Genomic DNA, 15,865 nt, shown 5'->3' with positions numbered 1-15,865 from the left:
TACAGAGAAATCATTTGGCCGCAGATCATGAAGTAGAGTCAGTCTGAATGTAAATTCTGGCTACTACTTGCCAAAAACACAAGATGCAGAATAGTTTTAGCCACCGAACAGCATTTCATTGCTCATCACTGCATTCAACAGGAACTCATTGGAATTTTTTAACAAAGGCATTGCGATAATTTTGGAAAACGTAAATATTTGTATTATCAGGGACAATCACACGGACAGCATTGATATTGGAAGAGGAGTTCGGAGAATTTTTTTTTCAGTGTTTCTTTGAAAAACACATTGTGCAACTGTTAAGGGACATAACTATCGCAGAGCGACCGTGTAATGAAACTTAGTGAATGAGTAATGTCACCTGGAGAGATCCTTCGGGAAATTGTGATAAAGTGCAGTTTAAATAAACAAAGTTTTAAAGTGAAACACAGAAAGGACAAGCTACAAGTAGAAATAAAAATAGCCAATTATGTGTGTGTGAGAGGGGAACTGACCAAGATAAACAAGCTAAACAGACTGAAACATATGTCTGTAAATGAACAGTGGAAACCATTTGAAGGAACAATGCAAAATACTCAACAAAAGGACATTCCACTGAAACAGTAAAAACCTCAGCAAGAAATTCCCACTGATCCCTCACTCAGGACGAAAGGGATCATACTAGATTATGAGGCGAAGAGGATCACCAAAGAGTACTTAAAATCCTGAAGTGAGGGGGTGTTTTAGGAGTCAATGGTAATGGATTGCAATGGGTCTGCTCGCAGGAGGAGGGCTGTAGGAAGGGGAGCCACGGTCAGGGTTCATTGACACAATAGGAACAGGGAGAGGTGAAGGTGCTGGAGGTGGTGAGAGTGTCACAGAGAGTGGTCAGGGTGTTACAAAGCCAGGACGGATTGCTGCAGCTGGAGGGGTTTGCAGAGGTACGGAGGGACATCGGTATTTTTATATATTCATTCATGGGATGTGGGTGTCACTGCCTGGAACAACGGTCTTTGACCCCACTGCTAATTACCCAGAGGGTAGCTCAGAGTCAGCCATATTGCTGTGGGTCTGGAGTCACATGTCGGCCAGACCAGGTTAGAATATTTGATGTCCTTCCCTAAAGGAGGTGAGTGAACCAGATGAATTCTTCCCACTGATCAACAATGTTTTATGGTGGCCCCACCAATGTCTTTTCCAGCCACAACATGACATCCTTCTCCTACGCTTTGTGCTCTCCCGAATGGAGGTAACCACCCCAAATGTCTGCTTCACCAGCCTGTCTACATGTGACACCACTTACAAAGAACTATCTACCTGCATCCCTGGGTCTCTGACTGACAACACTACCCAGGGCCCGAACATTAACTGTACAAACCCACTCTGGTTTGTTTCACCAAAATGGAACACCTCACATTTATCTAATTAAACTCCATCTACTATTCTTCAGCCCACTACTCCAGTGTACTATTCGCCCTGTTGTATCATACGTAACGTTTTGCACTGTCCACTTTACCAACAATTTCAGTATCACTCAAAAAACTTCCCACAAAACCAATATTCCCATCCAAACCATTTATCCAAATGACAAACAACAGTGGACCCACTTCACCGCTGGTCACATGTCTCTAGTCAGGAAGGCAACATGTCTCCCATCACCCTCTGTCTCCTACCATCAAGCCCAATTTTGTATCCAGTTGACTAGCTCCTCCTGAATGCCATATCCTTTTACATTGATCTGAGTTTATTACCCAGATTACCAGACAGAACGTAGAACACAGAACAGGACAGCACAAGACCCTTCGGCCATGATGCCATGCCCATCTTTTACCTGACTGTAAGATCAAACTCACTGACATACCATTCATTTTGCTATCATCCATGTACCTATCCAAGAGTCTGGTAAAAAGTCCTGTTCCACCCACTCACTACTCTCTGTGTAAAGTACTAATTCTGAAATCCCCCCTTACCTATCCTCCTATCACCCTACAATTATGACCCCTTGTACCATGGGATAAAGCGGTCTCTCACTGTTCACTCTATCGTTGCCTCACACCATTTTGTTCACCTCTAACAAATCACACCACACTCTTCTTTACTCCAATGAGAAAAGACTTGGCTCCCTCAACCTTTCTTTATCAGACATGCCCTCCAGTCCAGGCAGTATCCTGGTAAATCTTCTCTTTACAATCTCTAAAGCTTCCACATCCTTCCTGTAATGAAGGGAACAAAACTGAACACAATATTCTAATTGAGATCTAAACAGGACTGTATAGAGCTGCAGCATAACCTCATTGCTTTAAAACTCAATCCCCCAGCTAATGAAAGCCAATCCAACATATTCTTTCTTAACAACACTATCAGGTTGGTGGCAAATTTGAGGGATCTCTGCTCATGAAATCCAAGATCCATCTGTTCCTCCACACTATTCAGTATTCTGCCTTTACCCCTGTATTCTGCATTCAAGTCTCACCTTCCAAAATGCAGCACTTCACACTTTTCCAGATTTGACTTCATCTGCCACTTCTCAGCCCAGCTCTACATCCTGTCAATGCCCCATTGCAACCTCCAGCAGACATCCACACTATTCACCACTCCACCAACCTTCGTGTCATTGGCAACCTTACTTACCCACTCTTCCACTCACACATCCAAGTCATACATAAAATCACAAAGAGCAGAGATGTTTTGACCTCTCTCTGCAGAAAACCACTGGTCACGGAGCTCCAGGCTGAATGATTTCCATCTGTCATCACCCTCTGTCTTCTATGGGCCAGGAATTCTGTATCCAGGCAGGCAGGTTTCCCTGTATCCCATGCTCTGTACTTTCTCAATGAGCCATAAATGTGTTTTGTCACATTCTCAAAGGATTCAATAAGATTTGTGTGGTATGACCTATCCCTTACAAAGCCATAATGACATTCAATAATCAAACTATGGTTTTCCAAGGAATCATAAATCCTGGATCTCAGAGTCTCCAATAATCTGCACATCACAGACAGAAGACTGACAGGTCTGTGATTCCCAGGATTATCTCTATTCCCTTTCTTGAACAACGCATGGCTGATTCACCTAACCTGCACATCTTTGGGCTGTGGGTGGAAACTGGAGCACCTGTCGGTAACCCACGCAGACATGGAGAGAATGTGCTAACTCCACGCAGACAGTCGCCTGCGGCTGGAATTGAAATCGCGTCCCTCGTGCTGTGAGGCAGCAGTGCTAACCACTGAGCCACCGTGCTGCCCCATGTAACTCTCTAGAGCTTCTGATCCTTGGTTCCTCAAACTTAAGTTAGCTTCCTTCTTCCTATTGATTAGATGTTCTACATCCCTGGAACCTTGTCAAATGCTTTGCTGAAGTTCATGTAGACAACCCTGACTGCTCTGCCTTCATCGATCTCTTGGTCAACTCCTCGAAGAGTCAATCCGGTTTGTGAAACACGGTTTCCCACTCACAAAGCCATGCTGACTATCTCTAATCAGCCCTTGCCTTTCCAAATATATGTAGCTCATTTCTCTCAGAATCTCCTCCAACAACATACCAGTAGATCACTGGGCTGTGATTTCCTGGCTGCTCCCTGAAGCCTTAAAGTGATGGAACACCCTCCAGTCTTCCAGTAACTCATTGTGTATGTTGATAATATAAATATCTCTGTTAGGGACACTGCAATCTCTTCCCCAGATTCCCACAATATTCTAGGATCAAACTAACAAGTGACTGAGGATTGATCTACCTTTATTTATTTTAATATTGCAGCACTTTCTCTTCTCTGGTGAGGATTCTTTCCAAGACATCACTATTTATGTCCCCAACTTCCCGAGTTTCCATGTCTTTCTCCACAGTAAATTCTGACAACACTATTTCGTCTAATATCTCACCCACGTCCTGACAGTTAAGGTGCCCTATTCTCTAACAAGTTACTCTTTAGCCCTTATTGAAACTTGTGTAAAGGTTTCTGAAAATTCAAATAAACCGTTTCCTCGGTACAACCACTCCTACACCCGTATCTATTCTGCCATTTATATTCTCACCAATAAAAATAAAATCCAACATGCTCAAAAACATATTCTCTTTTTATTAAAAGCGTTTCTAAGGGTCCAGTTATTGTTCATTGACATATCCTTTCAAACATATTTCAGCTCCCGACCTACTATCAGGTTAACACTGTTTGGTTTCAGACTGGCAGCAGAAAGGGTTATGGGAGTTCGTGTTTATCAATCTGAAAAATGTAGCTTACAGGTTCAACAGGTAATAGATGTTTTGGGAATAAGGAGGGTCGTGGGGACTGAAGGAAATTATGGAGATAGGGAGTGATGTGGGGACTGTATGAGATTATGGACACAGAGAGTGCAGTGGTGACTGAAGGACATTATGGAGATAGGGAGTGATGTGGGGCCTGAAAGGGGCCAAAGAGATCTGCAGGGCTGTTGGGTCTGAAGGAGTTTGTACAGATCAGGAGGATCATGGGGATTGAAGGAGGTTACTCTGAATGGGAGGGTCATCGGGTCTGGATGAGAGTATGGAGATAGGGAGGGTCGTGGGGCCTTTTGGAGTTTATGGAGTTAGGGAGGTTTCTGGGGAATGGTTCAGGTTACATGATTAGGAAGAGTCGTGGGGACTGAAGGAGTTTATGGAGAGAGGGAGGGATGTGGGGACTGAAGGAGGTTATATGGATCGTAAATTTATAGAGAAGCACAGGAAAGAAGAGCAGGTATTGGCCATTTGACCACAGAGTCGGTCCCACCATTCAATATGATCACGACTGATCATTTAACCCAGTACAGTATTCCTGCTTTCACGCCTTAATCTGATATTATAGTGACTACTGGCATTTCGTGATACAGCGGGATGTAGTAACTGGGACGGGGGTGGGTGGGGGGATGGTGTCTTACGGAGATAGGGAGATAGGGAGGGATGTGGAAGCTGGGACAGGTGACAGATACAGGGTGGGTTTTAGGAATGGTAGGACTTTACATGGATTTTGGAGGAATGCAGGGATGGGACGTGATAACAATCACAGGGAGGATTTTGGGAGCTCGATCTGAGACGGGTCCAGCTGAGAACAGAAGGGAGTCAAACAGTCAGGACAGGCAGGGACAAGGGAGGACTAATAAATTAAACTGCATTTATTTCAATGCAAGTGGCCTAACAGGGAAGGCAGATTAACTCAGGGCATGGTTAGGAACATGGGACTGGGATCTCATAGCAATTACAGATACATGGCTCAGGGATGGGCAAGACTGGCAGCTTAATGTTCCAGGATACAAATCCTACAGGAAGGATAGAAAGGGAGGCAAGAGAGAAGGGGAGTGGCATTTTTGATAAGGGATAGCATTACAGCTGTGCTGAGGAAGGATATTCCCAGAAATACATCCAGGGAAGTTATTTGGGTGGAACTGAGAAATAAGAAAGGGATGATCAGCTTATTAGGATTGTATTACAGACCCCCCAATAGTCAAAATGAAATTGCCAAACAAAGTTGTAAGGAGATCTCAGCTATCTGTAAGAATAATAGGGTAGGTAAGGTAGGGGATTTTAACTTTCCAAACATTGACTGGGACTGCCATTGTGTTAAAGGTTTAGATGGAGAGGAATTTGTTAAGTGTGTACAAGACAATTTTCTGATTCAGTATGTGGATGTACCTACTAGAGAAGGTGCAAAACTTGACCTACTCTTAGGAAATAAGGCAGGGCAGGTGAGTGAGCTGTCAGTGGGGGAGCTCTTTGAGGCCAGCGACCATAATTCTATTTGTTTTAAAATAGTGATGGAAAAGAATAGACCAGATCTAAAAGTTGATGTTCTAAATGGGAGAAAGGCCAATTTTGACGGTATAAGGCAAGAACTTTTGAAAGCTGATTGGAGGCAGATGTTCGCAGCTAAAGGGACGGCTGGAAAATGGGAAGCCTTCAGAAATGAGGTAATGAGAATCCAGAGAACGTATATTCCTGTCAGGGTGAAAGGGAAGGTTGGTAATTATTGGGAATTCTGGATGACTAAAGAAATTGAGTGTTTGGTTCAGAAAAAGCAGGAAGCATATGTCAAGAATAGACAGGGTAGACCGAGTGCATCCTTAGAAGAGTATAAAGGAAGTAGGAGTATACTTAAGAGCGAAATCAGGAGGGCAAAACGCGGACATGAGATAGGTCTGACAAAGAGAATGAAGAAGAATGCAAAGGGTTTTTACAAATATATTAAAGGAAAAAAGGGTAACGAAGGAGAGAATAGGGCCTCACAAAGATCAGAAAGGCGGCCTTTGTGTGGAGCCGCAGAAAATGGGGGAGATACGAAATGAATATTTTGCATCAGTATTTACTGTAGAAATTCATATGGAAGATATAGACTGGAGGGAAATCGATGGTGACATCTTGCAAAATGTCCAGAGAAACAGAGGAGGAAGTGCTGGATGTCTTGAAACAGTAAAAGGAGAATAAACCCCCAGGAACTGATCAGGTGTACCCGAGAACTCTGTGGGAAGCTAGAGAAGTGATTGCTGGGCCTCGTGCTGAGATATTTGTATCATCAATAATCACAGGTGAGATGCCAGAAGACTGGAGGTTGGCAAAAGTGGTGCAACTGTTTAAGAAGGGTGGTAAAGACAAGCCAGGGAAGTATAGAGCGGTGAGCCTGAACTCAGTGGTGGGCAAGTTGATGGAGGGAATCCTGAGGGACAAAATGCACATGTATTTGGAAAGGCAAGGACTGATTAGGAATAGTTGACATGGCTTTGTGCGTGGGAAATCATGTCTCATAAACTTGATTGAGTTTTTTGACGACGTAACAAAGAAGATTGATGAAGGCAGAGTGATAGATGTGATCGATATGGACTTCAGTGAGGCATTCGACAAGGTCCCCCATGGGAGGCTGATTAGCAAGGTTAGAACTCATGGAATACAGGGAGAATTAACCATTTGGATACAGAACTGGCTCAAAGGTAAAAGACAGATAGTGGTGGTGGAGGGCTGTTTTTCAGACTGAAGGCCTGTGACCAGTGGAGTGTCACAAGGATCAGTGCTGGGCTCTCTACTTTTTGTCATTTACATAAATGATTTGGATGCGAGCATAAGAGGTATAGTTAGTAAGTTTATAGATGACACCAAAATTGGAGGTGTAGTGGACAGCGAAGAGGGTTACAACAGGATCTGGACCAGATGGGACAATGGGCTAACTGGCAGATGGAGTTTAATTCAGATAAATGCGATGTGCGGCATTTTGGGAAAGCAAGTCTTAGCAGGACATATACACGTAATGGTAAAGTCCTAGGGAGTGTTGCTGACCAAAGAGACCTTGGAGTGCAAGTTCATAGCTCCTTAAAAGTGGAATCGCAGATAGATAAAAGAGTGAAGGCGGCATTTGGTATGCTCTCCTTTATCGTTCAGAGTATTAAATACAGGAGATGGGAGGTCATGTTGCGGCTGTACAGCACATTGGTTTGGCCACTGTTGGAATATTTTGTGCAATTCCGGTCTCCTTCCTATCGGAAGAATTGTTGTGAAACTTGAAACAGTTCAGAAAAGATTTACAAGGATGTTGCCAGGGCTGGAGGATTTGAGCTACAGGGAGAGGCTGAACAGGCTGGGGTGGTTTTCCCTGGAGCTTCGGAGGCTGAGGGGTGACCTTACAGAGGTTTACAAAATTATGAGGGGCATGGATAGGATAGGATAAACAGACAAAGTCTTTTCCCTTGGGTCAGGGAGTCCAGAACTCGAGGGCATAGGTTTAGGGTGAGAGGGGAAAGATATCAAAGAGACCTAAGGGGCAATCTTTTCACGCAGAGTGTGGAACGTGTATGGAACGAGCTGCCAGAGGATGTGGTGGAGGCTGGGACAATTGCAACATTTAAGAGGCATTTGGATGGGTATATGAATGGGAATGGTTTGGAGGGATATGGGTCGGGTGCTGGGAGGTGGGACTAGATTGGGTTGGGATATCTGGTCGGCATGGACGGGTTGGACCGAAGGGTCTGTGTCCGTGCTGTACATCTCTAGGACTCTGTCACTCATTGAGGTTATAGAAATAAACTGTGTGGTCGCGTCTGGAGGAGATTTAAGGTATAAAGGTTTGTTGTTACCGAAGGAAATTACATCAATCGGGACCAGCAGAGTTTACAGAGACTGAGTGCGTTTTAGAGACAGGAAGAGTTCATAGTCATCATTAGAAATGCAGAAACTAATTTATGAGAGAAGCAGGGTCACTCTGCTTTGTGCCCAGAGACAAGGAGGAGTCTCACAGCTGGAGGAGGTTACTAAGGAAAAGAGCTTTTTTGTTGTCGTGACGGGAAGGTTACAAAGATCATGAAGGTAGTAGGAGGTCAAAACAGTCACAAAGACAGGGAGGGTTTTCAGGTCTGGAAAGGACTACACTGACCAGGATGGCTTAAGGAACTGAAGAGTTGTTTTTTTCCAGTAAAGGAGAGATGTGACAGAACCCGGGATTAAAGGCAAACGCAGAAACTTGGAGAGTTGTACTGATATGAGGAGCTTACAGGGATAAGCAGGATTGTAGGGGCTGATAGAGATAGGGGAAGTGGTATCAATGAAACAGACGATGGAGAAACTGACAGACATAGGGGGGGTTCTGTGGAACAGATGAATTTACAGACAAGATGATGATAATGAAGCCTGAGAATTTTCTCATGTTCCTTGCCCAGCATTGTTCCTACATCATGCCCTCAGGGTCTGAATTAAAGCCCACTAACTCCTCCCTGTGTTGTTTACTGTGAGTGATCTTAGCGGCTGCAGGATTTACTGAAGGGTGCAGATCTCCCTCTCCATCTGTCTCTGGCTGACCAACTGTCTTCAATGTGGTGATGGACGATTCATGAATTGGGAATTCTGCTGAGTCAGGGACATCAGAAATACCTGCAAGAGACAGAGAAGTAGACAGAATGGCAAATTAGATTAATGCAATGAAGGTTCCACGTGGAGAATGGCACTGAGTCCCACAGAGATCTGGAAATACCCAGTCTCCGTCCCTGGCCTGTGCAGTTGCTTCCCTCTGGACTGGAGAATGCTGTTGGCTCAGGATCTGGAGTAGCTGCAAGAGTGAGAGACACTGACAGAGGCAGCAATTAGACCCACACAGTGAGGGATACCACATGCAGAAAGACAGTGATATCAGCAGAGTGCAGGAAGGTGTCAGGATCACACAATAGCATCATCAGAAGTGGTTCTGACCAGTGAGCACTGCTACCAGTACTCAGGGAGGACTGAGCTATTTTATTGGGATAGGCCCCTCTGGTACCAGGATTATGCAGTGTGCTATAAATGGACACAGATGAGGAGGGGGACAGGTCTGAGGTGAATGGATATTCCCAAGTCCAAAGAGAAAGGTTGAAATATTAGAACACCATGGAGATGTGGATGAAGACCAAAAGAAAGAAACAGTAAGGGACTGAGTTTAATTAAAATATGACATTGTCAAACAGATTTGTGACAGGAAATTATTGGTTAAAATAAAGTAAATGCCATTTCCGCCCCTCACAATTCCTCATACACCACAAGTGACATCACTTCCGCCCCTCACATCATCGCTGATGTCACACACTCAGTGACTTCCACCCCCCCCCCACTGCCGTGTTTGCCACCACTTCCGCCCCCACCAACGCCACTCACCTGCATTTTGCTGACACCACCTCCAAGTCCCACCGTCACAATCCCTGCCCCCAGAACCCTGAGGGGAACCCCACCCCTGCTCATGACTCCATCCCCATCCCCCCTAACACCACACCCACTCCAGTTACAGGCTCAGTCGCCTCCCCCAGCTCCACACCTACGCCTAATCCCAGCTCCCAGTCCTGCCGAGTTTTCACCATTCCCCCGGACCTCCCCCTCACTGAGGATGAATGATCAGTCCTCAGCAAAGGCCTCACCTTTATCCCCCTCCATCCACACATCAATGAATTTAATACACGCCGTGACATCGAACACTTCTTCCATCACCTCCGCCTCAGAGCTGACTTTTACAATGAAGACTCCCGCCTATTTTCTGAGGACCCCTTTGCTGCCCTCCAATACACTCCATCCACCAGGACACCCCGCGCTGGCCTATTACCTGTCTTCGATTTCTTCATTTCCAACTTCCACCGAGACATTAACCGCCTCAACCTATCTACCCCCTCCCCCACTCCATCCTCTCACCCTCACAACGTGCAGCCCTCCACTTCCTCTACTCCAATACCGACCTCACCATCAAACCAGCAGATAAAGGGGGTGCAGTGGGAGTCTGGTGCACTGACCTCTACACCGCTGAAGCCATGATGCCAACTCAAAGACACCTCCTCCTATCACCCCCTCTACCATGACCCACCTCCAATCACCAAACCGTCATCTCCCAGACCATACAGAACGTCATCACCTCAGGAGGAGATCTCCCACCCACAGCTTCCAACCTCATTGTCCAGGATCCCGCACTGTCCGGTTCTACCTCCTACCCAAGATCCACAAGCCTGACCACCCTGGCCGACCCATTCTCTCAGCATGCTCCTATTCCATCAAACGCATGTCTACCTACCTCGACATTGTCCTATCCCCCAGTCCAGGAATTACCCACATTCGTTTGAGACACCACTCACACCCTCCACTCCTCCAAGACTTCCGTTTCCCAGGCCCCCAACGCCTCATCTTCACCATGGATATCCAATCCCTCTACACCTCCATCCACCATGACCAGGACCTCCAAGCCCTCCGTTTCTTCATCTCCCGACATCCACAACAGAACCCTTCCAATAATACTCTCATTCGTTTGGCTGAACTTGTCCACACCCTTAACAATTTTTCCTTCAAATTCTCCCACTTCCTCCATACCAAAGGAGTAGCCATGGGCACCCGTATGGGCCCCAGCTATGCCTGTCTCTTTGTTGGCTACGTAGAACAGTCCATCTTCCGTAGTTACAATGGCACTACTCCCCACCTCTTCCTCCGCTACATTGATGACTGCATTGGCACCACCTCGTGCTCCCTCGAGGAGTTTGAGCAATTCAGCAACTTCACCAACACATTCCACCCTGACCTTAAATTTACCTGGACCATCTCAGACAATTCCTTCCCGTTCCTGCACCTCTCAATCCCCATTAATGACAACCGACTTGACACCGACAATTTTTACAAACCTACCGACTCCTACAGCTACCTAGATTACACATCTTCCCACCCTACTGTCTGCAAAATTCCCAACCCCTATTCCCAATACCTCCACATCCACCGTACATGCTCCCAGGACGGCCAGTTCCACCACAGAACACATCAGATAGCCTCCTTCTTTAGAGATCGGAATTTCCCTTCCCACGTGGTAAAAGATGCCCTCCAATGCATCTCGTCTACATCCCACACCTCCGCCCTCAGACCCCACCCCTCCAACCGTAACAAGGACAGAACACCCCGGTGCTCACCTTCCACCCGACCAACCTTCTCAGAAACCAAATCATCTGCCGACATTTCCACCACCTCCAAACGGACCCCACCACCAGGGATATATTTCCCTCCCCACCCCTTTCCACTTTCCGCAAAGACCATTCCCTCTGTGACTACCTGGTCAGTTCCATGCCCCCCAAAAACCCACCCTCCCTTCCTGGCACCTTCTCCTGCCACTGCAGGAATTGCAAAACCTGCGCCCAGACCTCCCCCCTCACCACCATCCAAGGCCCGAAAGGAGCCTTCCACATCCAATGTTTTACCTGCACATCCACCAATATCATTTATTGTATCCGTTGCTCCCAATGCGGTCTCCTCTACATTGGGGAGACTGAACACCTCCTAGCAGAGCACTTTAGGGAACATCTCTGGTACACCCGCACCAATCAACCCCACCGCCCTGTGACCCAACATTTCAACTCCCCCTTCCACTCTGCCGAGGACATGCAGGTCCTGGGCTTCCTCCACCGCCACTTCCACACCACCCGACGCCTGGAGGAAGAACGCCTCACCTTCCGTCTCGGAACACTTCAACCCCAGGGCATCAATGTGGACTTCACCAGTTTCCTCATTTCCCCTTCCCCCATCTCACCCCACCTCCAGCCTTCCAGCTCAGCACCGCCCTCATGACCTGTCCTAATGGCCTATCTCCCTTCCCACCGATCCACTCCACCCTCCTCTCTGACCTATCACCCCCATCCCCACCCCCATTCACCCATTGTACTCTTTGCTACCTTCCCCCATCCTCCACTCTGACCTATCACCTTCTTCCCCACCCTATTCACCTACTGTACTCTATGCTACTTTCTCCCCATCCCCACCCCTCTCTTATTTATCTCCCCACTCTGCAGGCTCCCGGCCTCTGTTCCTGATGAAGGGCTTTTGCCTGAAACATCGATTTTCCTGCTCCTCGGATGCTGCCTGACCTGCCGTGCTTTTCCAGCACCACTCTAATCTAGACTCTGGTTTCTTGCATCTGTAGTCCTTGTGTTTACATTATTGGAGGAGAAGGCAAATGAGATAAGGCATGTTGTTAACACTGAACCAAGTTACAGGGATAAGGAAGGTCGTCTGGAATGCAGCACAATTCAAATATGTGGAGGGACGATCAGGAAAGGAGGAGGTTACAGTGATAGGATCTGTTACAGGATTAAAAATTATCGAAGACACTGGACCACAAGACATGCCATAGATACACTGTTGTAGAGTAGTGAGTTTTAATATAACAGAACTTACATTGGGATGGTGATTGAGCCTGGGGTGTGTGTGTGTACTGTGCTCCCCCTCCAGCACTGTATCTATGTCATGTTGTGTTAACAGATGTTTGGACCCCTCTCATTGTTCTTTGCTCTGTGCACTGTGGGTGACCTTACCTCACTACAGGATTTATTGAACGCTCCAGATCTCCTTTCCCTTTGTCTCTCTCTGGCAGACCAACTGCGTTCAATGAGGTGAGGGACGACCCACCCAGCAGCTGGGAAGGCTATTGATTCAGGAGTTTCCTCAGTACCTACAGGAGACAGAGAAATAGACAGAATGGGAAATTAAACAGATGCAGTGAAGGTTACACATGGAGAATGGCACAGAGTCCCACAGAGATCTGGAAAATGGAGCGATATTAAGTAATAGTCCCAGATTGCTGGAAGATGTCAGGATCACACAATTGTGTCGGAAGAATGGGTTTAGCTTCATGATGCCCTGGTATCAGTGCTCAGGGATGAGCACCCAGTGAGCAGGTGAAGTAATGGCCTAGTGGTATTATTGCGAGAGAATGTATCCAAAACCTCAGCTAATGTTCAGGGGAGGCAGGATTGAATCCCGCCATCTGAAAAGGAGACACTTGAAATCAATAATTTTAAAAATAATAATTAACAATCCACAAATAAGTATGAAACCATTACTGATGTACAACAAATCCAAACACTTGTCCTTTAGAGAAGGACATCTGCCCATCCTCACGTGGTCTGCACGATATACCCACAGCAAAGGATTTGCCTCTCAATTACCCTCTGAAATGGCCGAGCAAGTTTCTCAGTTCAAGGGCTTCTAGGACTGGGCAAGAAAGGCTGGTCATCCAGAGACTCACACATCCCATACCTGATTTTAAAAAAATCTATTAGGATGGTCCCTCTGGAACTGTGCTAGGAGCAGTGTCCTGGCCAATCATGTTGGTAGGTTTATGGACAGGGCATTAAACTGACAGAGAGGATGCCGGGACAGGATTCAAGTGAAAGGATCTTTCCAAAACCACAGAAGAAAGGTGAAGTATGGGAGCAGCATGGGAATGTGACTGAAGACAAGCAGAAAGGAACAGGAGGAGACAGAGTTTAACGAAAATGTTTACGTTGAGGGCGGCACGATGGCACATTGGTTAGCACTGCTGCGTCACAGCACCAGAGACCCGGGCTCAATTCCCGCCTCAGGCAACTGTCTATGTGGAGTTTGCACATTCTCCCCGTGTCTGTGTGGGTTTCCTCCGGGTGCTCCGGTTTCCTCCCACAGTCCAAAAAGTTGCAGGTTAGGTGAATTAGCCATGGAAAATTGCCCACAGTGTTAGGTGTAGGGGAATGGTCTGGGTGGGCTGCTCTTCGGAGGGTCAGTTTTGACTTATCGGGGCGGCACGGTGGCTCAGAGGTTCTCACTGCTGCCTCACAGCGCCAGAGACCTGGGTTCAATTCCTGCCTCAGGCGACTGACTGTGTGGAGTTTGCACGTTCTCCCAGTGTCTGCGTGGGTTTCCTCCGGGTGCTCCGGTTTCCTCCCACAGTCCAAAGATGTGCAGGTCGGGTGAATTGGCCATGCTAAATTGTCCGTAGTGTTAGGTAAGGGGTAAATGTAAGGGTATGGGTGGGTTGCACTTCGGCGGGTCGGTGTGGACTTGTTGGGCCGAAGGGCCTGTTTCCACACTGTAAGTAATCTCATCTAAAATTGTACATCAGCAAATAGATTTGTGACGGAAAATTGTGGAAGAGAATATATTATGTTTTTTTTTTAAACGGACAACGTTGCTGCAATATGGTCGAAGGATTTGTGACACAGAGATAAAAGAGATTTAGACACCAGGGAGACATGGATACAGGGTGAACAAAAATATTCAGTGGTTTGTAATCTTGTGCAAACTCAGGCAAAATGGGCAACGATAGCAATAATGGATAACAAAGGCATTACAGAGAAAGCATTTGGCCTCAGATCATGAAGTAGAGTCAGTCTGAATGTACATTCTGGCTACTACTTGCCAAGGTCACAAGCAGCAGAACAGTTTTAGCCACTGAACAGCATTCCATTGTTCAGCACTGCATTACACACAAACTCATTGGAATTTTTTTAACAAACACATTGTGATAACTTTGGGAAACTTCAATATTTGTATAATCTGGGACAATCACACAGTCACCATTGATATTGGAAGATGAGTTTGGTTAATTTTTTTTCAGTGTTTCTTTGAAAAACACATTGTGCAACTGTTAAGGGACATAACTATCGCAGAGCGACCATGTAATGAAACTTAGTGAATGAGTAATGTCACCTGCAGAGATCCTTCGGGAAATGTGGTAAAGTGCAGTTAAAATAAATAAAGTTTTAAAGTGATTCACAGAAAGGAAATCTGCAATAAATAAAAATAGACAATTACATGAGTTTGACAGGAGAACTGACCAAGGTAAACGCGGGAAACAGACTGAAATATGTGCCTGTAAATGAACAGTGGAAAATATTTGAAGGGACAATGCAAAATACTCAACAAAAGGACATTCAATTGAAACAGTAAAAACCTCAGCAAGAAATTCCCACTGATCCTTTACTCAGGACAAAACGAATCATACTAGATTATGAGGCTGAGAAGATCACCAAAAAGTACTTAAAAGCCTGAAGTGAGAGAGTGTTTTAGGAGTAATTGCAATGGGTCTGCTAGCAGGAGGAGGGCAGTGGGAAGGGGAATCATTGTCAAGGTTTAATGACACGATAGGAACAGGGAGAGATGAATGTGCTGGAGGTGGTGAGAGTGTTACAGAGAGTGGTCAGGGTGTTACAAAGCCAGGACGGATTTCTGCAGCTGGAGGGGTTTGCAGAGGTACGGAGGGACATAGGTATTTTTATTTATTCATTCATGGGATGTGGGTGTCACTGCCTGGAACAACGTTATTTGGCCCCTCTGCTAATTACCTAGAGGGCAGCTCAGAGTCAGTCATATTGCTGTGGGTCTGGAGTCACATGTTGGCCAGACCAGGTTAGAATATTTGATGTCCTTCCCTAAAGGAGGTTAGTGAACTAGATGAGTTCTTCCGACTGATCAACAATGTTTTAATGGTGGCCCCACCAATGTCTTTTACAGCCACAACATGACATCCCAACTCTTACACTTAATGCTCTCCCGAATGAAGGTAACCATCCCAAATGCCTTCTTCACCAGCCTGTCTACCTGTGACACCACATTCAAAGAAATGTGTACCTGGGTCACTGGATCTCTGACTGAAAACACG

At 46.1% G+C, this 15,865-nt stretch overlaps 1 long non-coding RNA gene across 7 annotated transcripts in view; it reads right to left on the bottom strand.

The window, feature by feature from the left end:
• The window catches only part of LOC140458757 (uncharacterized), a 90,197-nt gene that overhangs the window by 54,241 nt on the left and 20,091 nt on the right, over positions 1-15,865 (bottom strand). For 6 of the 7 annotated variants that reach the window (XR_011953641.1, XR_011953645.1, XR_011953639.1 and 3 more), the window contains 2 exons: positions 12,762-12,898; positions 8,726-8,838 (listed from right to left, as the gene is read on the bottom strand). This is a non-coding gene — a long non-coding RNA (uncharacterized lncRNA). The remainder of the gene's footprint in view (positions 1-8,725; positions 8,839-12,761; positions 12,899-15,865) is intronic. The other variant, XR_011953644.1, reaches the window with a different exon arrangement.

Source organism: Chiloscyllium punctatum, chromosome 34 (genome assembly GCF_047496795.1).
Source record: "Chiloscyllium punctatum isolate Juve2018m chromosome 34, sChiPun1.3, whole genome shotgun sequence".
Classification (NCBI taxonomy): domain Eukaryota; kingdom Metazoa; phylum Chordata; class Chondrichthyes; order Orectolobiformes; family Hemiscylliidae; genus Chiloscyllium; species Chiloscyllium punctatum.
This window is presented reverse-complemented; position numbering and strand designations above follow the sequence as displayed.